The sequence below is a fragment of the Callithrix jacchus genome, chromosome 8, assembly GCF_049354715.1.
Source record: "Callithrix jacchus isolate 240 chromosome 8, calJac240_pri, whole genome shotgun sequence".
NCBI lineage: Eukaryota > Metazoa > Chordata > Mammalia > Primates > Cebidae > Callithrix > Callithrix jacchus.
Genome location: NC_133509.1, coordinates 65630621 through 65655096, shown reverse-complemented (window position 1 = coordinate 65655096; position 24476 = coordinate 65630621). Strand labels below are relative to the sequence as shown.

The following is a 24476-nucleotide window of genomic DNA, read 5'->3' as shown; positions in this document are numbered from 1 at the left end:
AATTAGAGTCTAAGCTCCCTTCAAAGGCCCTAGGGAAGTATCTTTTCTTGCCTCTTCTAGCTTCTAGTGTCCCAGGTACTCTTTAGCTTCTGGTGGCATAACTCCAAGTCTCTGCTCCATCTTCACAAAGCTTTCTCCATCTGTCTCTCTTCTATGTGTCCCTTATAAATCACACTTTTAATTAGATTTAGGGCCCACCTGAGTAATTCAGGATGATCTCCTCTAGATCCTTAATTGTTATACTTAGAAAGGCCTATTTTTCCAAATTAAATCACAATCATGGGTTCTAGAACATATCTTTTTACGGGCCATTATTCTACCCACTAGAGTGCCCTTCATTTCTGAATTCCAAACTCAGCATTGCAATGAATACAGCAGTAGCTCTTACTCATCAAACACATTATATCTTTACATTTGCTCAAGCAGATTTCAACCAAGCTATTTATTAAGAAGTCAGTTATATGCTAAGACAACTAGATAGCCACATGCAAAAAAATGAAATTGGACCTTTACCTCACACATATACCAAAGTTACATGAAAATGAATCAAATACCTAAATATAAGCTGAAACCATAAACCTCACAGAAGAAAATATAGATGTAAATTTCTGTGACTTTGGATTTGGCAATGGTTTCTTAGATACAACACATAAAGCACAGGTGACCAAAGAAAAAGGAGATAAATTGGACTTCAAAATTTAAAACTATTGTATTTTAAAAGACACCATAAAGAAACTGAAAAAACAACACACAGAATGGGAAGAAGAACTTGGCAAATTGTATATCTAATAAGAATCTAGTATCCAGAATGTATCAAGAACTTTTAAAATTCAACACTGAAGGCCGGGGATGGGGTGGCTTATGCCTGTAATCTCAGCACTCCAAGAGGCTCAGGCAGGAGGACTGCTTCAGCCCAAAGAGTTCAACACAAACCTGGGTAACATTGAGACCTTGTCTCTATTTTTTCTTTTTAAAAAAACCAGAAAACTCAATACTGAAAAGACAACCCAATTTAAAAATGGGCAAAGGACTTAAATAGACATTTCTTCAAGAAATACATATAGATGCTCAATAAGAAAATGAAAAGATGCTCAATATCATTAATCATTAGGGAAATGGCCGGGCGCAGTGGCTCACGCCTATAATCCCAGCACTTTGGGAGGCCGAGGCGGGTGGATCATGAGGTCAAGAGATCGAGACCATCCTGGTCAACATGTTGAAACCCTGTCTCTACTAAAAATACAAAAAATTAGCTGGGCATGGTGGTGCGCGCCTGTAGTCCCAGCTACTCGGGAGGCTGAGGCAGGAGAATTGCTTGAACCCAGAAGGCGGAGGTTGCAGTGAGCCAAGATCGTGCCATTGCACTCCAGTCTGGGTAACAACAGCGAAACTCCGTCTCAGAAAAAAAAAAAAAATCATTAGGGAAATGCATAACCACAATGAGACACCATTCCACATGAGTGAAGTATCTGAGACAGATCTCAGTTGATTTAGAAAGTTTATTTTGCCAAGGCTGAGGATGCACACTAGTGACACAGCCTCAGGAGGTCCCGACAACATGTGCCCAAGCTGGTCATAGCACAGTATGGTTTTATACATTTTAGGGAGACACAAGACATCAGTCAGCATATGTGAGATGAATATTGGTTCTGAAATGTGGGATAACTTGAAGCACAGAGGAGGATTCCAGGTCATAGGTAAATAAGAGGAAAATGGTTGCATTCTTTTAAGTTATCTAATTAGTCTCTCCAAAGGAGGCATTTATCTGATTAGCCTCTCCAAAGGAGGCAATCAGATATGAATTTATCTCAGTGAACAGAGGGGTGACTTTGAATAAAATGGGAGGTGGGTTTGCCCTACACAGTCATCAACTTGACTTTTCCCTTTAGCTTAGTGATTCGGGGACTCCAAGATTTATTTTCCTCTCACATTTCCCTTGTTCTTTTTTAAAAAATATTTTGGAGAAAGCATTTTAGAAGAAAATGAGTCTCTGGTCTCAGGCTTCATCTGATCTCTCATGGCCAGGATGGTAGACAGGTAGATCATAAGTTATTAGGAGAGCTCCTTTTAGCAGGTTGTAAAGTTTCATGTCTTATTAAGAGAAAATAGGAGGAGGGAGGGGGAATAAACTAAAAACAAAAGAATAATCCTGGAAAATCAATATAAGCCACATTACTCTTCTTTGTTTTTTGTACTCAATAAATGCTTGTTTGTTGAATAAGCCACATTACTCTCAAGTCCATATATCAGTAGGCAAGTATGAAAGTGGCTTATGTATGTAAACGGGTTACTGTTATTTTATTCTGAAGTTTAAGGTGTCTAGCTTCAGTTCACAGGGCTTTAAGAAAGCACAGCTTAGTTTTCAGTGACTCCAAATCAGAAAAAAAATAGGGGAAAAATAAGAAAAAAATGGAAAACATTATTTTGAAGACTTGTAGCCAAAAAAAATTAAAATTCAGTTCAAACTGTAGAAAATAATAAAAATAGAAAAACATTAGGCAAGACTATAATCTAACAACAGGTGTACTATAGTTTTTGAAACATAATTTTTCTCTCTCCAGTTTCCCATTTTTACTAAAGACAAATCATAGTGAGACTGATTTGCTGTATTACACTTGGCCTGATTATTTGTATAGAGTGCAGCAAGAATAATTTTTTTACATTCTTTCACATTGGCTTCGATGAAACTTTGTTCCATAGAAGGAATGTTAGATAAGAGTTTTTAAAGCTGAGCCCAGCCATGGATTTGTACCATCAAATACCTGTGAGTTGGGTGAATTCCTCTCTTAAGGGCCCAAGATAAACTTGAGGCTCTGGGGCCTATCAGAAAGTGACATTCCTTACTTACCACAGGCCAGGAACCCTGTATATGGACTATGTAAACAAAGGTATCAGGCAAGTTTTCCCAAGGAGTTTTTATTGGCTGCATAAGTCAAGTTTGATTTGGAAAGGAAAATACACCATTCCAGTCAAAGTTATTTTACAACTTGAAAAAATAACCAGTTTCTCCAAGTGTGTCCTACTACAAATGAACACAGATTCTTATTGCACTTATGCAAATAACTGTATTGTCATAAGTTAAGAATGCTCACAAACAGCTTCCAAATTCTGGAGAAATCAGGCAGAGAGAAACAAACACACTCCAAATTTTGTTCAGAGGAGTATACTAACACGTTAAAAGTTGTCAATAGCTCAAAAGAAACAGTGCCTTGATTCTGAAAAAAACAAAACAAAAAATCAGTAACGTTTCAAGCAAAAAGTCAAAAAGATTTACTTCAGTCCTCTATCAGTTCAGTCCATGCATTTAATTCCTGTTGTACTTAATATTCATAAATATTTCAGATCTCCATGAATCCCGAAAGTTTTCCCTCTATTCTGATGTCACAATCTCCAAAGTTATCAGAAACCTGCATTCCAGAGCACCTGATAGGCTGGGCACAGTGGCTCACTTTTCTCCCTTTTGTCCCCCTCCTCAAGTAATAATGAACTATTAATATTACTACATCTGGCTGGGTGTGATGGCTCAGGCCTGTAATCCCAACACTTTAGGAGGCCAAAGTGGGTGGATCACCTGAGGTCAGGAGTTTGAGACCAGCCTGGTCAATATGGTGAAATCCTGTTTCTACTGACAAGACAAAAATTAGCCGGGCATGGTGGCACATGTCTGTAGTTCCAGCTCCTCAGGAGGCTGAGGCAGGAGAATTACTTGAACCAGGAGGCAGAAGTTGCAGTGAGCTGAGATCACACCATTGCACTTCACCTTGAATGACAAGAACAAAACTCTGTCAAAAGAAAGAAAAGGGCCGGGTGCAGTGGCTCAAGCCTGTAATCCCAGCATGTTGGGAGGCCGAGGCAGGTGGATCACGAGGTCAAGAGATCAAGACCATTCTGGTCAACATGGTGAAATCCTGTCTCTACTAAAAATACAAAAAATTAGCTGGACATGGTGGCACATGCCTGTAATCCCAGCTACTCATGAGGCAGAGGCAGGAGAATTGCCTGAACCCAGAAGGCGGAGGTTGCAATGAGCCGAGATCGCACCATTGCACTCCAGCCTGGGTAAGAAGAGCGAAACTCTGTCTAAAAAAAAAAAAAAAAAAAAAAAGGACACACTTTTTTTCAGAAAGAATGTTTTTCTATAATATAATTTTATTGGAAAATACTCAAATAATAAAATATCTATTTATTATTATTATTTTGAGACAGAGTCTTGCTCTGTTGTTTAGGTTAGAGTGCAGTGGTGTGATCTCAGCTCACTACAACCTCTGCCTCCCAGGTTCAAGTGCTTCTCCTGACTCAGCCTCCCAAGTGGCTGGGACTACAGGCGCCTGCCACCATGCCTGGCTAATTTTTTTTCATAGTTTTAGTAAAGATGGAGTTTCACTATGTTGGCCAGGCAGCCTCCCAAAGTGCTGGGACTACAGGCATGAGCCACTGTGCCAGGCTATATTATTTAATATAACTTTAGATTCTAAAGATTCTAATTATTTTAATTATTTACCCAGATTATTTATGAAAACTGTGGAAGTTATGGAACCACCACTGCAAAATTATAATTGAGACAGTGAAAAAGATCTGAGGTAATTGACTTCACCTTGCTTTTAAACTCCAAGCTGTCCTTTTTCATTCCTAGGAATGGGCCAAACTAACTTTGGGAGGAACTTAGTTTATAAATTAGCTTTGAAACAAAGATAACAGTCCTTTCCCAAAACATATCTTAGGGCTCTTTTTCCTTTATGTAAATGTGCACAAAGACCATACTACTTCCATTTTACACAAACTCTGGCAAGTAGAGGTGCCATGAAATCTACAGATTACTTAAAAGTGGGCCATTCTCCTTGTTTTCTCCTCATTCTTAGATTATTTGTTTCCTACTTCTTTTCTTTTTCTTTATCTTTTATTATTTTTTTTATTTATTTATTTTTTTTTTTGAGATGGAGTCTTGCTCTATTCACCCAGGCTGGAGTGCAATGGCACAATCTTGGCTCACTGCAACCTCTGCCTCCTGAGTTCAAGTGATTCTCCTGCCTCAGCCTCCCAAGTAGCTGAGATTACAGGTGCCTGCCACCATGCCAGGCTAATTTTTGCATTTTTAGTAGAAATGGGGTTTTGCCATGTTGACCGGGCTGGTCTCAAACTCCTGACCTTGTGATCCGCCCACCTCCATCTCCCAAAGTGCTGGGATTACAGGCATGAGCCACTATGCCTGGTCATTTCCTACTTATTTTCGTAAAAGGAGGAACTGAGCTGTGGCCTAAGGATTTTGTGTGGTGGATTCATGTGTACTGCTAGTGAGCGAGACTCCAGTGTGTCACTACTGAGTCGTTTCCACCCTCTTATGTATCTCAGTTTCTCTTTCCAAAGTTCTATGACCTCTGAGAGGGCTCCAAAGGCTGGGTGATCAGCCCTCATATACGTTTCCTGGACAAGCCTTTTTCTTTCTCTCTCTCTCTTTTTTTTTTTTTGAGGCAGAATCTTGCTCTGTCACTCACGCTAGAGGACAGTGGCATGATCTCTGTCACTGTCAGCTCACTGCAACCTCTGCCTTCCAGATTCAAGAAATTCTCCTGCCTCAGCCTCCTGAGTAGCTGGGATTACAGTCATCTGCCATCATACCCAGCTAATTTTTGTATTTTTATTAGAGACAGAGTTTCACCATGTTGGCCAGGCTGGTCTCAAACTCCTGATCTCAGGCGATCCGCCCACCTCAACCTCCCAAAGTGCTGGGATTACAGGCATGTGCCACCGCACCCAGCTGCCCTTTGCAAAATTAATTTTTGTTGGGGATTTCCCTGTAGGGACATTGCACATCGTTTGGAGAGTCAATCCCCCAGACACTACCATGAGGCCCCTGATCACCCAGGGGCTCCTTTTGTCTGGGAGGAGCAAAATGCCCTTTTTCTTTTGAGCTGAGAAAAGTCAGTATCTCATTTACCTATGAAAACAACAGTTCAGTTCCTCAGGCAAATGTTCACAGACAAGCCAAATATTAATTTTGGGAGAAAAAGCAACAGAGAAGACCCTTTAGAATGCATCTCTGAACTTAGAATCCTTAAACAACTTCCTAGGAGAGAAAAAAAAAACCCAACAGCCACGACCACTTCCTGTAAACTGTGTTCAGCCACCCCTATCTTTCTAGCTCTTGTTCCTCATTTCACATGCCAGGGTCAAATCCTCTCACAGTACAAGGTCATCTTTGGTGCCTGCAAAGCCAAAGAGGTCAGCTAATGTAATACAGGAAAACAGAACTTTAGACCTAAGAAGAATCTGCCCATGACTCTTGAAACGCCACAAGGAAAACAGAACACCCTAAAAGGGGTGAGTAGTGCCTTGTTCTGAATTCTTTAAAGGGATTCAAGTTATTAGAAGCCTTCTCTAGATTTTTTGGTACTGCAGATGGCAAAGAGGGAAGAAGGTATAGGGTGGAAGAAAAGTAAATGAAAGAACATTTTTTTTTTTAGGAGGAAGCAAACACAGAAACCAAACACATGGGTTTTTTTTCCCCCCTCTTTTGCAGCTGCAAGGAATTTTAGCCAAATTAGTGAGGCTTTGGAATTCCCTCTTGTTTAATGAAGCCAGGTAGACTTGGTCACTGAGTGCTCTAATGATAAGGAGAAATTAAGACCAGCTGGTTGTTAAACTTTATCCAAGACAATTCAGCTACTTACCTAGGGATAAGTCTCAGGCTGAAGACTGACTGCTCCTTACCATCCTTAAAGCAGGAAAAAACTTGAACTCGTCTTCCCTGCTGGGAGCAAGCTCAAACTCTATAAAGGAGTTACTTGCCTTCCATCATCATGGAAGCAAGAAATCTTGCATTCCTGTTGGAAGCAAGTAAAACAAACAAACAATCAAAAAAAGGTGTGAGAGTGCAGTTGTACAGCAAAATAAACTTTAGATATCCTCTGGAGGGGGTGCTCCCAGATCTCAACAAATTGTCCTATTGGTTTGAATCATAAAGTTAGCTCATGCTGATACCAAGCACCCACAGGAGATTTGTCAAAGGTCAGGTGCACCTCCATTCAGAATCCCTCTGTGGTTACCAAAATGTGAACCTGAAATATGCAAGACTGGTCTCAGTTAATTTAGAGTTTCCTTTGCCAAGGTTGAGAGCAGGCACCCATGATACAGCCTCAGGAGGTCCTGATGACACATGCCCAAGGTGGTCAGAGCACAGTCTGGTTTTATACATTTTAGGGAGACATGAAATACAATCAACATACATAAGATGGGCTGGGCGTGGTGGCTCATGCCTGTAATCCCAGCGCTTTGGGAGGCCAAGGTGGGAGGATCACAAGGTAAAGAGATCAAGACCTGGCCAAGATGGTGAAACCTTGTCTCTACTAAAAAATACAAAAATTAGCTGGGTGTGGTGGCATGCACCTGTAGTCCCAGCTACTCGGGAGGCTGAGGCAGGAGAATTGCTTGAACCCAGGAGGTGAAGGTTGCAGTGAGCCAAGATTGCGCTACTGCACTCAAGCCTGGCACCTGGCAACAGAACAAGACTATGTCTCAAAAAAAAAAAAAAAAAAAAAAAAAACATACATGAGATGAATGCTAGTTCAGCCTGGAAAAGGGGACAACTCAAAGCAAAGGCAGGGCAACTCAAAGAAGGGAGGGGCTTCCAGGTCATAGGTAAGTAAGAGAAAAATTTTCTCAAATTATTTTGAGTTTTTGATTAGCTTCTCCAAAGGGGGCAATCAGATGTGCATTTATCTCAGTGAGCAGAGGGGTGACTTTGAGTAGAATGGGAGGCAGGTTTGCCATAAGCAGTCCCCAGCTTGACTTTACCCTTTGGCTTAGTGATTTTGAGGACCCAAGATTTATTTTCCTTTCACAGCTATGATTAAAAAAAAATTCAAACAATAACAAGCATTGGGGAGGATGTAGAAAAATTACAACCTCTGTATGTTGCTGATGATTTTTTTTTAATTAGCAGAGAAAATTGTATGTATTGTGTAGAACACAATGTTTTGAAGTATATATACATTATGGAATAATTTAATCTAGCTAATTAACAAATGCATTACCTCACATAATTGTCACTTTTGTGGTAAGAACACTTATCATCCACTCTATTTACCTTTTTTCTTTTTTGAGACAAGGTCATGCTCTGTTGCCCAGGCTGTAGTGCACTGGTATGATCACAGTTCACTGCAGCTTCAACCTCCCTGGGCTGAAGCAATCCTTCCACCTCAGCCTCCTGAATAGCAGGGACTACAGGTGTGCACCATGACATCTGACCACTCTATTTGCATTTTTAAAAAAGTAAAATATATTGTCATTACCTGTAGTCACCATGCTGTATAATAGGTCTCTAACTGGTGAGAAATTAAACATAATTGGCCAGGCACAGTGGCTCACACCTATAATCCCAGCACTTTGGGAGGCCAAGGCAGGTGGATCATGAGGTCAGGAGTTTGAGACCAACCTGATCAACATGGTGAAACCCCATATCCACTAAAAATACAAAAATTAGCTGGGTGTGGTGGTATGTGCCTGTAATCCTACCTACTCAGGAGGCTGAGGCAGGAGACTTGCTTGAACCCAGGAGGTGGATGTTGCAGTCAGCCGAGATCACACCAGTGCACTCCAGCTTGGGCAACAGAGCAAGACTCTTTTCTCAAAAAACAAAAACAGAAAGAAATATAATTATGATATGATTCAGCAATTCCACTCCTAGGTATGAAAAAATCAAAATGTTCACACACAAACTTGTACATGAACATTTATAGCAGCATTATTTATAATAACCAAAAAGTAGAAACAACCCAAGTGTCTATCAAACTGATGAGTCTATAAACAAAATGTGTTATAACCAAATAGTGGAATATTACTCAGCCGTAAAAAGGAATGAAGCACTTGATACATGCTACAGACACAGGATATTTCTTGGACCCATTTGCCAGGTTTGTAGCAGGGGATGTCCCATCTGCTTGGCCCATTGGGCCATGTCTGGCTTGCACTCCAGCCCATGGCTCCCACTGCTGCTGCTGCAACTACATGCTCAACTCTTGGCAGGAGGGAATGTGTCAGTAAGTAAGTATGGGGTCTGATCAGCCATTCCAAACATCAGCACAGGGGTAGGCTCCATGCAGGGCTTGTAGCTAGACCAGGCGTGTCTCCCCAGGGGGATGCAGTGGTGCCCAGGCAGGAGTGCCCACAAAACTAAGTCCCACCAGAGATGTTACAATGTGCTAATTAGCTCTTTTAGTCCCACCATCTATAGCCTGAGGGATGGCGGCATGTTAACAGCTTGGTCAGGCCCTTGCCTGGCTCTGGACCTTGGCTCCGTGCCTGGCTTGGCCCTGCCATCGCTTCCAGTGGTGTGGGGAGGCTGCCCTCTGCTGGTGGAGGGCAGAGGGCCACAATGTTTACAGCCTTCTGAGTACATGTGTTTGGTGGGTCCTGAATTTTTGTCCCACATCCAAGAAGAATGAGGTCACACTGACAATTGAAGGGTGATGAGGACAGAGAATTTTATTGAGCAACAAAACAGCTCTTAGCAGAGAGGTGACTGGAAGGTTGGGTCCTCTCCCCCAGTATGGCTGAGTCTGGGGGTTTTTATAGGCACACGATGGGGAAGGGAAGGCCACAGGCAATGTTGGAAAAGGTAACATTTGATTGGTTGAAAGGCATTATTCAGAACCTGTTGGGAAAGGGTGGGCAAATAGGAACAGAAGTTCTCACTCTGGGTTGCTGGTTTCATCTGGAACCAGTATTACAGTCTTTCAGCCTTCGGACTATTTTTGGCTTGAAGGTGGGGTTTCACCATGGACCTTCCCCTATCTGCCTAGGCATTTGTCTGCCTCCTGCTGCTATCACTACAGTGTAGATGAATTGTGAGAACAGAAGCTGGCCAGTCATGGTGGCTGATGCCTGTAATCCCAGCACTTTGGGAGGCTGAGGTGGGCAGATCACCTGAGGTCAGGAGTTTGAGACCAGCCTGGCCAACATAGTAAAATCTCTACTAAAAATACAAAATTTAGCCAGGTGTGATGGCATGCACCTGTAATCCCAGCTACTCAGGAGACTGAGGCAGGTATAATTGCTTGAACTTAGGAATCAGAGGTTGCAGTGAGTCAAGATAGCACCATTGTACTCCAGCCTGGGTAACAGAGTGAAACTATGTCTTGAAAAGAAAAAAGAAGCCAAACAGAAAAGCCTTCTTATTATATGATTTTCCTACTTACAGGAAATGCCTATGAATAGGCAAATCCATATGGACAGGAAGCAGATTTGTGGTTGCTAGGCATTGGAAACAGGGGCATGGGCAGTGATTCCTAATGGATATGAGGAGTCAGACGTAAATAATTAAGATGAAGTCATACCGGAATAGAGTGGGTCCTTAATCCAATCTGACTGGAATCCTTACAAAAAGAGGATCTTTTTCCTCTATGTCCCATGTGAAGATATAGAAACACAACACAGAGAAAAAAGATAACCATGTGAAGCAGAAGCAGAGATTGCAGTTATGTTGCCATAAGCAGAGGAATGTCTGGGGGTATCAAAAGCTGAAAGAAGCAAGGAAGGATCCTCCCTTAGAGGTTTGGGAGGAGCATGGTCTTGCCAACATCTTGATTTTGGACTTTTAGCTTTCAACACTGTGACAGAATAAATTTCTGTTGCTTAAAGCAAGTTAGTTTGTGGTACTTGGTTATGGCAGCTGTGGGAAACTCATGGAGATTTATATCTCAATTTTTTTTTTTTGAGACAAAGTCTCACTCTGTCTTCCAGGCTAGAGTGCAGTGGTGCTATCTCACCTCACTGCAACCTCTGCCTTCTGGGTTCAGGTGATTCTCCTGCCTCAGCCAACTGAGTAGCTGGATTACAAACATGTGACACCATGTCCAGCTAATTTTTGTAGAGACAGGGTCTCATGCTGCAGGCTGGTCTCGAACTCCTAACCTTAAGTGATCCATCCACCTTGGCTTTCGAAAGTGCTGGGATTACAGGCATGAGCCACCACGCCTGGCCTGTCTAGATTTTTGAAAAAGGAACCAGTTAAAAAAGAAGTTAAAAGAGCAGGCTATACTTGGCACATACTTGGCACTCAAAAAAATGTGAACATGGTACACTTTGATGGAAGAAAAGGTACTGGAAACAGTGGCTTGCTTAGGTACATCAGTTTTACTGTTAGATTATAAATCTTTATTGCTCAGAATTCAGTCCTATCAGCAGACTGACATCCTATCTTTTTAGTCATCTTACTTAGTAATGCTATTCTAAATCCCAAAACACAAGAGATTGTGTATTGCTTTTTGTCTCTGCCTATTGATCATGGTATGGTGGTGCGTTCCACTGTGCAATCTCAGGAAAGCCACTTTCTTATCTGGGATTTCACTCTCCTCACCTATAAAATATTCTTCCTACTTCGTATCTGAATAATGAGGATTAAAAGCAATAGCGCATTTGAATACACTTGGAATTTCAACTACAGAGACTTAGTCTTCCAACCCTACCAATTGTGGTTATCTATCTAAATTAAGCTTTACTCAGAAATCTTAATTAAAATGACCTTAATTCCCTGTTTACCAAACATTCCTGATTGTAAGAACCATCTGGAGATACTTGTTATAAATTCCAGATCTTTAGGGCTCAATCCAGAGGTATTAAATCAGAATCTTCAGAGAAGAGGCATGAAGCTCTTAATAAGGGCCCCATGTGACTCTTAAGATCTCAAAAATAGGAAGCTCTTCTGTCAATACCTGTTTAAATGTAGTGTGCCTGAGAAACATCCAAAAATCTTGTAAAAAAAAAAGAAGTGACAGGAAATTAAAAACAAATGCCTGGAAGAAAAAATTAAATGCCAGAAAGTAATCAAGGGTTAAAACAAACAAACAAACAAACAATGGGGATGTGTCAAGTGGACACTAGGGCCAACAGAAAGAACACCCAAAAGGCCAAAACCAGAAAATGTATTAGATTATTACTCAAAGTATAAAATAAATGTCTGTAAGTCCTGATACAAATGATTGAATAAATGATGGAAAATGGACAAATTTCCCATGAAGAATTCCAAATAATTTATGTAAATATTCTACCCTCAAGGAGGCAAAACTTAATTCCCCACCCCTTACGTGTGGGTTGCACATGGTGATTTCCTTCCAAAGAATACATATGGAAAGGGGAGAGGAAAAAGAATACAGTGGGGAAATGACAAAACTATCTCACTGTACACTTGTTATGTGATAAGAGTGGCATTTTACCTGTGTGGTCTTTTTCCCCAAAACCCATAACCTCAATCTGATCATGAGTAGAACATCAGACAAACCCAAGTTGAAGGGCATTCTATAAAAAATACCTGACCAGTACTTTTTAAAACTGTTAAGGTCATAAAAAAGACAAGGAAAGTCTAGGACCAGGCATGGTGGCTCACGCCTGTAATTCCAACACTTTGGGAGGCCAAAGCAGGAGGGTTGCTTGAGGCCATGAGTTTGAGACTAGCCTGGGCAACATAACAAGATCTCACATCTACAATCAAAAGATCCTGCTGGGCTGGTCCTGATGGCTCATGCCTGTAACCCCAGCACTTGCAATGAGCTGAGATCTTGCCACTGCACTCCAGCCTGGGAGAGAGAGCAAGACTCCATCTCAAAAAAAAAAAAAAAAAGAGGATTCTCCTGGCATAATGGAACAATCCAGAGGCTGAGGTGAAAGGATTGCTTGAGCCTAGGAGTTTGAGGTTACAGCGAGCCATGATTACACCACTGCACTTCAGCCTGGGCAGCAGAAGGAAACCCTGTTTCAAAAAACAACAAAAGACTTATTACAAAAATAAGGAAAGTCTAGGCCGGGCATGGTGGCTCACGCCTGTAATCCTAGCACTTTGGGAGGCGGAGGTGGGTGGATCACCTGAGGTCAAGGAGTTCAAGACAAGCCTGGCCATCATGGTGAAACCCCATCTTTAAAATAAATAAATAAGGAAAGTCTAAAAAAACTGTCACAACCAAGAGAAGCCCAAGAAGGTATGATGACTAAATGTAGCATGGTATCCTAGACAGGATTCTGGAACAGAAAAAAGAGATTAGATAAGAATTTAGAAAATTTGGGTTGGGTGCGGTGGCTCAAGCCTGTAATCTGAGCACTTTGGGAGGCTGAGGTGGGTGGACCATGAGGTCAGGAGTTCGAGACCAGCCTGACCAACATGGTGAAACGCTGTCTCTACTAAAAATATAAAAAACTACCCGGGCATGGTGGCACATGCCTGTAATCCCAGCTACTCAGGAGATTTAGGCAGGAGAATCACCTGAATCCGGGAGGCGGAGGTTGCAGTGAGCCAAGATAGCGCCATTGCATTCCAGCCTGGGTGACAGAGCAAGACTCCATCTCAAAAAAAAAAGAACTTAGAAAATTTGAATAAAGAAAACCAATTTAAAAAAAAAGAGGCCGAGTGCCGTAGCTTACGCCTGTAATCCCAGCACCTTGGGAGGCCGAGGCGGGTGGATCACGAGGTCAAGAGATCCAGACCATCCTGGTCAACATGGTGAAACCCCATCTCTACTAAAAATACAAAAAAAAAAAAAATTAGCTGGGCATGGTGGTGCGTGCCTGTAATCCCAGCTACTCAGGAGGCTGAGGCAGGAGAATTGCCTGAACCCAGGAGGCGGAGGTTGCGGTGAGCCGAGATCGTGCCATTGCACTCCAGCCTGGGTAACAAGAGCAAAACTCCATCTCAAAAAAAAAAAAAAAGGAAAGAAATTCTGAACCACAACACTAAGGTAAGGTCCAATCATTTGCATTTTCTTTCTAGAGATGGAGTCTCACTATGTCTCACAGGCTGGAGTGCAGTGGCTATTCATAGGTGTGATCTGTGATTGTGCATTAGCGCCTGGAACTCCTGGGCTTAAGCAATCTTCCTGCCTAGCTTCCTGAGTAGCTGGGACTACAGGCACACACCATCAGACCCAGCCAGTAATTTACATTTCTAACTAGCACTTGTTTCCCAACTCCTTTGCTTCTGGTGGGTGGCCACAAGCCTGTTCTAAAGTCAGCTCCCAATCTGGCCTTCAGTCTAAAGTAGAACTGTGAGGCTGTCTGACCACAAAGTTCACCGATAAACACTGTTACAGATATTTGCAAAGTAGGTCATCTCAGTCTCTGTTCATCTGTGTTTTTAGGGATTAGTCAGAGGAACAGGTATTCCTATTTCAGATCACCAGCAGGAAAAGGCGTGGTAGAATAGAAAAGTAGATAGCTGATTTCCATCGGGGGAGTAACACCCATTTTAATGGGTGTCAAACAGCTTAGTCACTTTTGTTTTGTTCATGCTGCTCCCTCTCCAAGTACCACTTCCTTGGGCTCCATACCAGATGAAAGAAATCAAGTGCCAAAGCACTACCTCACAAAATGAGTTGCTGAAGACTTCCATGATAAATAAGGTTGTTCCTGAGCCCCTGTTTCCAATAGTCATTTCTCCAGTCTTAATCCTGAGCAAGTCACATCCATAATGCTTTGTCTGTTCCCTTGTATATATAACATTGGTGTCTCTTGTAGGTGAGAAGACTGTGGCATTGAAGAGGATACAGCACTGTTGAGTTAAGTGATCCTAAAAATCTATGCATAACAGATTAAGGATCCCTGGTAATTTGTGCAACTTTATAAAAAAGCTCAGGAACCAGGAGAGAAAACTGGCAAGAAAAACAGGGCAGATCTCAGATCTGGAAGGGCAAAGAATACTGCCAGGAGCTAGGTTCTTTTGAAGACCCTGAAAAACATACAACCACAAATATCAGGTGATATTATTTTTCATCACATGGTCATTACCACATGGGGCGTGTGTGTGTGTGTGTGTGTGTGTGTGTGTGTGTGTGTTTGTGTGTATCTCCATGGTTACCTTCTTTTGTCAGAACTATAATGCTTTTCTTTCTACCATACTCTAAGGACAGGAAAAGACTTCCTACTCTTCGGTGTTTACACCTATACCATATTTTTTTGTGTTCCCTGCTACTGTGTTGCTCAGTCATAAGGATCTCTTCATCTTTGTACAGTCCTGTTTGCTTAACCACTTGTATTATTACTCACAAAGCTTCCTTCCCCTTCATTCTCACTGTTCTGTTCAGAATCTAGAAGTAGAGAACTGATTTCACCATTAATTCATGATGACCTTGAATGAGATCCATTGCTAATTAGGAACAATCATATCTGTGAAAAGCATATGCTTTGAACTCAAAAAACAACCACAACAGAAATTTCAACACCTATTGTGTGCAGTCCACTGTGGGAATACAAGAAAGTTCCGGCTTTCAAAGAGCACTTAACTCTAGTACCATTAAATCTGGTTTCTAATCCTAGATCTGCCACTAACAGATTTTGTTAGTTTAGGCAAGTTAGCCTCCTTGGCCTCAGTCTCTTCTCTGAAGAGCAATTGGGCACATTGCAACCACCTGCTTCAGCTGGCACAGGATCCACAGTTTTAGTAGTGAAAGTTCTGTGCCCCAGGAAACTTCTCAGTACTAGGTAGGCCACATGGTTAGACCCTCCATTGGACAGGCTATCTGAGATCCTTTTTGGCTCTGATTCTTTTTTTTTTTTTTTTGAGACGGAGTTTCGCTCTAGTTACCCAGGCTGGAGTGCAATGGTGCGATCTTGGCTCACTGCAACCTCTGCCTCCTGGGTTCAGGCAATTCTCCTGCCTCAACCTCCTGAGTAGCTGGGATTACAGGCATGCACCACCATGCCCAGCTAATTTTTTTTTTTTTTTGTATTTTTAGTAGAGACAGGGTTTCACCATGTTGACCAGGATGGTCTTGATCTGTTGACCTCGTGATCCACCCGCCTCCGCCTCCCAAAGTGCTGGGATTACAGGCGTGAGCCACCGCGCCCGGGCTTGGCTCTGATTCTTTTGGGTCTCAGCTTCAGGTTCTTCTTAAGGCATGCTGTGTGTGTCATTGGAGAGTGTGGACTGAATCACAGGGAGGGAGTGGAGTGGCTGTATCCAAATAACTTGAAAGGCATCCTGCCTCCTGACCTGTGAGATGTTAGGATGCTGCAGGACATCATTCCTAACATCTCACAGGAAGAGAAATCAGCTGAGAATGGTATATTCAGACAAGAGACATTCTTGGGTTTCTCAGTGGAAAAGAAATACAAAAACAATTGACTAATGAGAGGAATGTGTAGCAAATGTTGAAGCTGCCAGAATTCTTGCAAGTGAGCCAATGACCTTTTAAGCTACATCTACAACTGACTAGTTTCTTGGCCATCATCCCAATGAAGGTTCCTTTCCCAGTTTAGACTGATTGAGAACTGGCTTGGCAGTAAGACTTTTAGCATCCTTAGATACAGATTTATTTGAGCATGAAATCACATGAAATCAGTCTAATAAAGGCCTTAAAAAACAAGGAAGACAGAATGAGTGACTGCCAGGGCTGATATTGACAATGAATCTGTTGTCTTAATTTTTTATGACTTTCAAGAAAAGGATCCTCGGATGACTTGGATCAAGTGGGAGACAGCCTGAAACAAGGTCTTGAGCAGATCTGCAAGGGAGCTACAGTGGCTGCCAGCTGACCCAGAACTGACTGCAAGAGATGCAGCTTGCCACAGATTTCTACCTAATTTAGAGGCAAGCTTTATAATCACCTTTCACATTTTTTGTGTGACTGGTTTCATTTTGGCTTTATGCCTAAGTCAGCTCTTATTTCAATCTCACCTCCTAGAATAAATTTGCCCCAATTAACTTCTTCTCAGCCATTCTTTCTTAAGCAGCTGGATTTAAAACACAGCCCAGATCATTGTTGAGAGGAGGTAGAGTATTCACAGAGAGTCAAAAGAGCTGGATGAACACAAGATATTGAAGGAACTAAGGAACAAATCAAGGAAATTCTCCAATTCAGCAAATTAAGAAGACAGCAGTTATTCAAGGGCTCTTCCCCACCACTGACCAATTAAAAATACAGTAAAAATCAAGTAAAACTGGTTTAAAAATTATGTGTCAAATACTGACAATTCCCCCAACCAAATTTACTCCAAACCTTTTACTGCGAGCTCAACTTTAGTACAACTGAGAATATTAACAAAGCAAAATTAGCCAAAAGCTCATAAATTAATTATATGGAGACTATGACTCAAATGAAAATTCCTGTTTACATGTAACCAAGATCTAGTCACATGAATATCTACAGAAGATATTTTTGGTGATACATGGTCAGCATGGGAGAGACACCCTAAATAAGAAGGCTCTAGGCATATGACTTGAAATTCCTTCAGTTGAAGGGTATTATATGTTACCTAATGGACTATGAAGAAACTTAAAAATACGTGTTGCTTGCTTTGTGGACCCAGGCAGGCAGCCAAGATTCTCATAATGGGCAAGACTGAGCCACCTGCCCTGTCCCTTGGCCTTTGTTAAGTTCTCATTTGTGGGGTGGGGGGACAGGTGGGGAGAGATTTTCACTTCCTACCTGAGACAGTTTCTGACAAAAGGTCAGATGACACCAAAGAGGTCCAATCAAAGCTGTCAATCAGAATCACCAAACCCTTGGTTGGGCTTGCCCTGTGCGAGCCAGACAGCAGTGCTGCCCACTCAAGACCCATCCGCTGGGCACCCACTGTGTGCTGAAGACCGTCAGCTCTGACCCTACACAAACTCCTCCCCACTGTTTTTTTCCTGTAAGATGCGATGGAGACTGTAGATGTGGTGAGTTGATAAGAAAGGCTCGCTTTTGTCAGTGACTGTCTTGTGTTTTGTGTTTTATTTTACTCTTCCCCTCATCTCCCCTCCAACCTCCCCTTTTTTGTTGTTAATTAGTTTTGTTTTGTTTTTGAAACAGGGCCTTGCTCTGTCGCCTAGGCTGGAGTGTAGTGGCATGATCATAGCTCACTGCAGCTTGAATTCCTGGGCTCAAATGATCCTCCTGCCTCAGCTTCCTGAGTAGCTGGTACTACAGGCACAAGACCCCATACCTGGCTAATTTTTTGTGTTTTTGTAGATACAGGGTCTCACTAAGTTGCTCCAGTTGGTCTCAACCTCTTGGTCTCCAGCTGTGTCTTTAATGGTAAAGTCATGTGTATTAAACCAGATCCTGGTCCTCAGGGGTTCTGTTTGTTACCTCATTCTAGTTTTCTAGTTCTCTGCAAGCAAGAGTTTTTGTTTCCTTAAGTCATTCATCCTGATATATATATTTTTTTTAAAAAGCATCTATCCTCAGATATTCTTTTATGGCAACACAGATTGACATAAATTCTGCCAGGCGTGGTGGCTCATGCCTATAATCCCAGCACTTTGGGAAGCTGAGGTGGGTGGATCACCTAAGGTCAGCAGTTCAAGACCAGCTTGACCAATATGGTGAAACCTCATATTAAAAAAAAAAAAAGACATAAATTCTTTGAAACTGGGCATAGTGGCTCACATTTGCAATCCCAGAACTTTGGGAGGACAAGGCGGGAGGATCACTTGAGCTCAGGAAATCAAGACCAGCTTGGACAATAGAGTAAGAACTTGTCGCTATGAAAAATTAAAACATTAGCTGAGCATGGTGGCATATGCCTGTAGTCCCAGCTACTCAGAAGGATGAGGTGGGAGGATCACTTGAGCCCACGAGGTGGCAGCTACAGTGAGCTGAGATTGTACCACTGCACTCCAGCCTGGGCAACAAAGTGAGATCCTGTTTCCTCACCCTGTGACAAAAAAAAAGGTCTTTGAAGATTGGTAAAGTGGTAAAAAACATGCAAAGGGAAACAATTACTGAGGCCTTTGTCATTTTTTTGTGTGTGTGATTTCTGGTTAGTTGCTAAGCCTCGCCTTTGTATTGATCAATTGCTACAACTTCCAAAGGCAGTGGAGATTTTTTAGCAAGCCAGAGAAAACAAGATTTGACAGCAGGACTTTCAGAGCAAATAAGCAAAATCACTGAAACAAAAAGCACAAAATGCCTAATTTTCCCTTTGAAATTTGTAAACACACCAAAGAATGTGTTCCCATTTAAGAGGCCAAGTGCGGCTCAATCCCTTCCATTTTCTTTGGTAACAAAGCCTGGCACTCTAAGGTGTTTGGTGGTAACAAAAATTCCACATGCCACATTCTAGAATGTGTGGGTCCAATACACTCTGTGCAAATGCCATTTTCTAGCCTGGATAGATCCCAGTTGCCTTGTCAGTATAGCTTTGAATCGAGCTTAATTTTGTTTTTCTCTCTCTACAAAATGGTGCCTTAGGTTTTCATTAGATTTAGAGTGGAACAAAGTAGGGGGTGCAAATTAATATCTGCCTTCCCTCCACAGCCAAAGGGAATTTTTAAACCCCTCACTCCTGCTGCTCTTTCCCCTTCTCCGATTGAGCAGTCTCTGCTTCTCAGCTTGTCTCTTATTCAAGGGGAATGCATAAAGTGGAGTGAACTCCTGCCAAGATCCAAGACTCTGGAGAAGACTGGTCTCCAGTGTGAGGAAGGTTGGAGAGCAGAGATGGTGGGTGCACCCCATTGCATTGCAATAGAAGGGAAACATGTTTCTGGCCTTCCAAGTTGGATGTGTCAGTGTCTTTTCCCAGAAGATATACTTAAACACAATGATTAGTCTCAAACTATCTGTACAGCCTTATATTTTGGGGATGTTAAGTATAAGTATTAATATGCTGGAAGGCCTAACACAGTCTATAGTGCAGCACTGTAGTCCAGCTTGTGAACCCACTTAAAACCCAATCGCGACTTGCAACATTGTGTAAGAAAATGCTTTCCAAGCCCTAAATCTTAGAAAAGTAAAGCAGAGAATGACAAATAAATGACTCCCTAGTATCTTTACTCTTTTTTTCTTTTTTGGAAACAGGGTCTCACTCTGTCTCCAGGTTGGAGCACAGTGCCACAATCATGGCTCACTACAGCCTTGCAAGGAGATCCTCCTGATTCAGCCTCCCAAGTAGCTGGGACTATAGGCATGCATCACGAGGCCCAGCTAATTTAAATTTTTTTTTTTTTTTTTTGTAGAGGCAGGTCTTGCTATGTTGCCCAGGCTGCTCTAGGACTCCTGCCCTCAAATGATCCACCTGCCTCAGCCTCCCAAAGTGCTGTGATTACACACATGAAGCACTGCATCCAACGTGGCCCCTACCTTTACTCTTAGACTGACCTGGGAATCTACAGTCTGTTTGCTGAGGTAAATGTGCTCACTTGATGTACTGTCCACTTTACATACATTTCTACCTCAAAGGATTAACTTAGATGAATTTCAAATTTATTTAGAAAAATTTTGATAATCCTCAGTGACAGTAAAGGTGTTCAGAAACTGGCACTCACATATGCCACTGGTGAGAGTGTAAACTGCTACAACATATTGGAAGCCAAGTAAGTAATACCTAATTTTAAAAAACCCCAAAGCAAGCTAAATATACATTGTTGTGGCTCTGGTTAAATCAGTAATGCAGGGCCGGGCACAGTGGCTCATACCTGTAATCCCAGCATTTTGGGAAGCTGGGGCAGACAGATTGCTTGAGCTCACAAATTTGAGAGTAGCCTGGGTTCAAGTGATTCTCCTGCCTCAGCATCCTGAGTAGCTGGGATTATAGAGGTGTGCCACCACACCTAGCTAATTTTTTTGTATTTGTAGTAGAGACAGGGTTTCACCCTGTTGTCCAGGCTGGTCTCGAACTCCTGATGTCAAGTGATCCACCCACCTCGCCCTCTCAAAGTGATAGGATTACAGGCATGAGCCACAACGCCTGGCCTTAATTGTATTTTTAAAAGTTGCAGAATAGAATGGATATTATACTATTTATGATTTTTAAAAAACAGATTAAACATATATATTTATCTGTATGTTTTTTGTTGTTTTTTTTTTGAGACAGAGTCTTGCTCTGTCACCTAGGCTGCAGTGCAGTGTTGCAATCTTGGCTCACTGCAGACTCTGCCTCCCAAGTTCAAGTGATTATTTTGCTTCAGCCTTCCGAGTAACTGGGACTACAGGCGTGCACCGCCACACCTGGCTAATTTTTGTATTTTTAGTAGAGACGGGGTTTCACCATGTTGGCCAGGCTTGTCTCCAACTCCTGACCTTGTGATCTGCCCACCTTGGCCTCCTAAAGTGCTGGGATTACAGGCATGAGCCACTGTGTCTAATCTATTTATTTGTACGTTTGTTGAAGCATATGCTTTTATAAACATACGAATTTTCAGTACATTCGGAGGCCGAGGCAGGCAGATCATGAGATCAAGAGATCGAGACCATCCTGGCCAACATGGTGAAACCCCATCTCTACTAAAAATACAAAAATTAGCCAGGCATGGTGGTGCATGCCTGTAGTCCCACCTATTCGGGAGGCTGAGGCAGGAGCATTGCTTGAACCCAGTAGGCGGAGGTTGCAGTGAGCCGAGGTCGCGCCACTGCACTCCAGCCTGGCGCCTGGTGATGGAGTGAGACTCTGTCTTAAAAAAAAAAGAATTTTCAAGAAGAATATATAAGAAATTATTAATGGTGGTTAAGAACTGGAACCAAGAAATCACCTTATTATTGAATTTCTTTAAATAAGCATAAATTTCATCATTTAATATACCAATTAGGCTAGGCAAGATGGCTCATACCTGTAATCCTGGCACTTTGAGAAGCAGGCAGATCACTTGAGCCCAGGAGTTGGAGACTATCCTGGATGACACAGTAAGACCTTGTCTCTACTATAAATAAAAATAATTTGCTGGGTGTGGTGACATGTGTCTGTGGTCCCAGCTACTTGGAAGGCTGAGGAGGGAGGATCACTTGAGCTCAACAGGTCAAGGCTGCAGTGAGTTGTGATTATGTCACTGCGCTCCAGCTTGGGTGATAGAATGAGACCCTATCTCAGAAAAATAAAATAAAATACTAACAAAAAACATTGTATGTACTTAAGAATCTACATTATCCGGCTGGGCGTGATAGCTCACGCTTGTAATCCAAGCACTTTGGAGGCCAAGGCAGGCGGATCACCTGAGGTTGGGAGTTCAAGACCAGCCTGACCAACATGGTAAAACTCCATCTTTAGGTGGGGCGTGGTGGCTCAAGCCTGTAATCCCAGCACTTTGGGAGGCCGAGGTGGGTGCATCACAAGGTCAAGAGATCGAGACCATCCTAGTCAACATGGTGAAACCCCGTCTCTACTAAAAATACAAAAAATTAGTTGGGCATGGTGGCGTGTGCCTATAATCCCAGCTACTCAGGATGCTGAGGCAGGAGAATTGCCTGAGCCCAGGAGGCGGAGGTTGCGGTGAACCAAGATCGCACCATTGCACTCCAGCATGGGTAACAAGAGCGAAACTCCATCTCAAAAAAAACAAAACACCCGTTTTAAAAAAAAAATTTTAAAAAAAAGAATCTACATTATCCATCAGTTCAGTCTGGTAACATAATCAGGCTTCCTAATATTGAAAATCAAGAATCCTAGAGCTGGATGTATTTAATAAAACTCTGAGGCTGGGCATGGTGGTGCATGCCTGTAATCCCAGTACTTTGGGAGGCTGAGGCGGGTAGCTGAGGTCAGGAGTTTGCCACCTGACTAACATGGTGAAACCCCATCTCTACTATACACAAAAAAATTAGCTGGGCATGGTGGCACATATCTGTAATCCGGGCTACTTGGGAGGCTGACACAGGAGAATGGCTTGTACCTGGGAGGCGGAGGTTGCAGTGAGATGGCACCACTGCACTCTAGCCTAGGCAACAAGAGCAAAACTCTGTCTCAAAAACAAAAACAAAAACTCTGCCTTTTATGATGGCAGCTTTTGAATCCCCATTAGTCTTTTAGGCTACTGAACTGCCAACAAGAAGCATTAGTGCATTAAGCCCTTCTACTAGCGTCTGTATTTGAATAAATCAGTATAATCCCCGTGTCTGGAAATGAGAATGTATCTGTGGTGCTGTATAAACCACCATGTATATACCCAATACCTTACTATTTTGTTTAGATGTTTTTGAGGTCATGGGGTGATCAAGTGAGAAGATCTTTCTGGCTCTCTGTTTCTTAGAGGAAAGAGGGCAGTTAGGTCCCAAGGTGACTCTAGCATTGATTACCTCATTTGCTTTTAGCTAACCACTGAGAGACTGAATCAGAAGGACTGGAGACCACTGGGTAAGTTTTTCCACTTTGTTGAATCCTTTAAATATATCTTCTCAATTTCTAAGGCATCAATTTCTTCTGTTCTAGAATTATGCTTTCATCATTGGTTGCTTGTATAATAACAGTTGTTTGCATTATGTAAGTGTACTCATTGGGGCCCGGGAACCCTACTGATTTAAGTGCCACCATCGGGGAAGGGGCTCATGCTCTGTCCTCCAGCTGCAAAATGAACACAAGCTCAGAGCCAGGCTCACATTTGCAGAGAGTAGGGACTGGCATCCAGAAAGCCAAGGAGCACAAACTCATAACTCAGAGAAGTTTGGGTGAAGGAGGAAAGCTCAGCCTAGACAGCTAGCTCTGCCCCCACCTTTGATCCTGGAGGTTACTGGGCAAAGCCACCCCATAGGATGTAACAAAATCATACACTTGTCCATGGAGCCACTGAGCCGTGATGATGAACCAAGTCCCTCTGCTCCAGCCTCAAAGCTGGCACCAGGCTACTGTCCACCCATCAGACTGGCTTTTTTGAATCTATCTTTTGAGGATACCAGAGAATCCCAACCTGGATCTTGTTTTTGAACAAAGGTGTTCTTTTGGGTAACAGGAAGAGTTACTGGGACCCTCATCTGGATGTCTCACAGTAGTGCCTCTATTATTTAAGTCAGGATATCCTGTTCTTTTAAGCATATGTAAGGGGCTAAGTCTTACACACACACTGAAGAGTCAGAAGGAGGGAGTGCCCCCCCAAAGGGTCTCTCTCTCTCTGACATCCCCACTGGCTTTAGACACAACATCCCCCCAAATCTGTTGGATTTTGACTATGAAATTTAGAACGTTTTTTTCTTTCCCAAAGAACAACTTTCTCACCACCCTTGGAATAGTATATTTACTATTCCAAAAAATAAATGTAACAACAGACAAATATAGGACAGTTCAGGAAACCAGTGAGTCTGAAAAAACAAATCTTTTTTCCCTCTAAAGAATGTGTGTGTATGTGCAGGAGTGTGTGTGTGTGTGTGTGTGTGTGTGTGTGTGTGTATTCCTTAATAAGAGGATCATATTATGCATTCTATTCAGCAACTTTTTTTTCTTGTCTTTCTTGTCTCTGGTTTTGTAATTCTTTCTTCTTTGATCTTTTGCCTTTCCTTGTCTTTGCCTACCTCTACTCCTATTTCTTTCTTTTTTTGAGACAAGATCTCACTTTGTTGCTCAAGCTGGAGTGTGGTGGTATGATCATAACTCATAGTAGCCTCAACCTTCTGGACTCAAGGGATCCTCCTGCCTCAGCCCCCCAAGTAGCTGGGACTATAGGCGTGCATCACTACGCCCAGCTAATTTTTGTATTTTTGTAGAGATGGGGTTTCCTCATGTTGCCATATTGCTCCTGTTTCCATCCTCATTCTTTTTGAAAGAACAAATATACCTCTATGTTCAAAGGGGCAGCCTCAAAAACACTGCAT

The 24476-nt window shown here is 42.3% G+C and overlaps 1 protein-coding gene across 1 annotated transcript in view; it reads right to left on the bottom strand.

The window, feature by feature from the left end:
• Positions 1-427: 427 nt before the first annotated feature.
• Positions 428-24476, bottom strand: part of LOC128928797 (uncharacterized) — a 63864-nt gene continuing 39815 nt past the window's right edge. The window contains exons 5-7 of the mRNA XM_078333174.1: positions 8512-8617; positions 6669-6821; positions 428-3760 (exon numbers count right to left, since the gene is read on the bottom strand). The gene's annotated coding sequence lies outside the window, so the exon portion shown is untranslated. The remainder of the gene's footprint in view (positions 3761-6668; positions 6822-8511; positions 8618-24476) is intronic.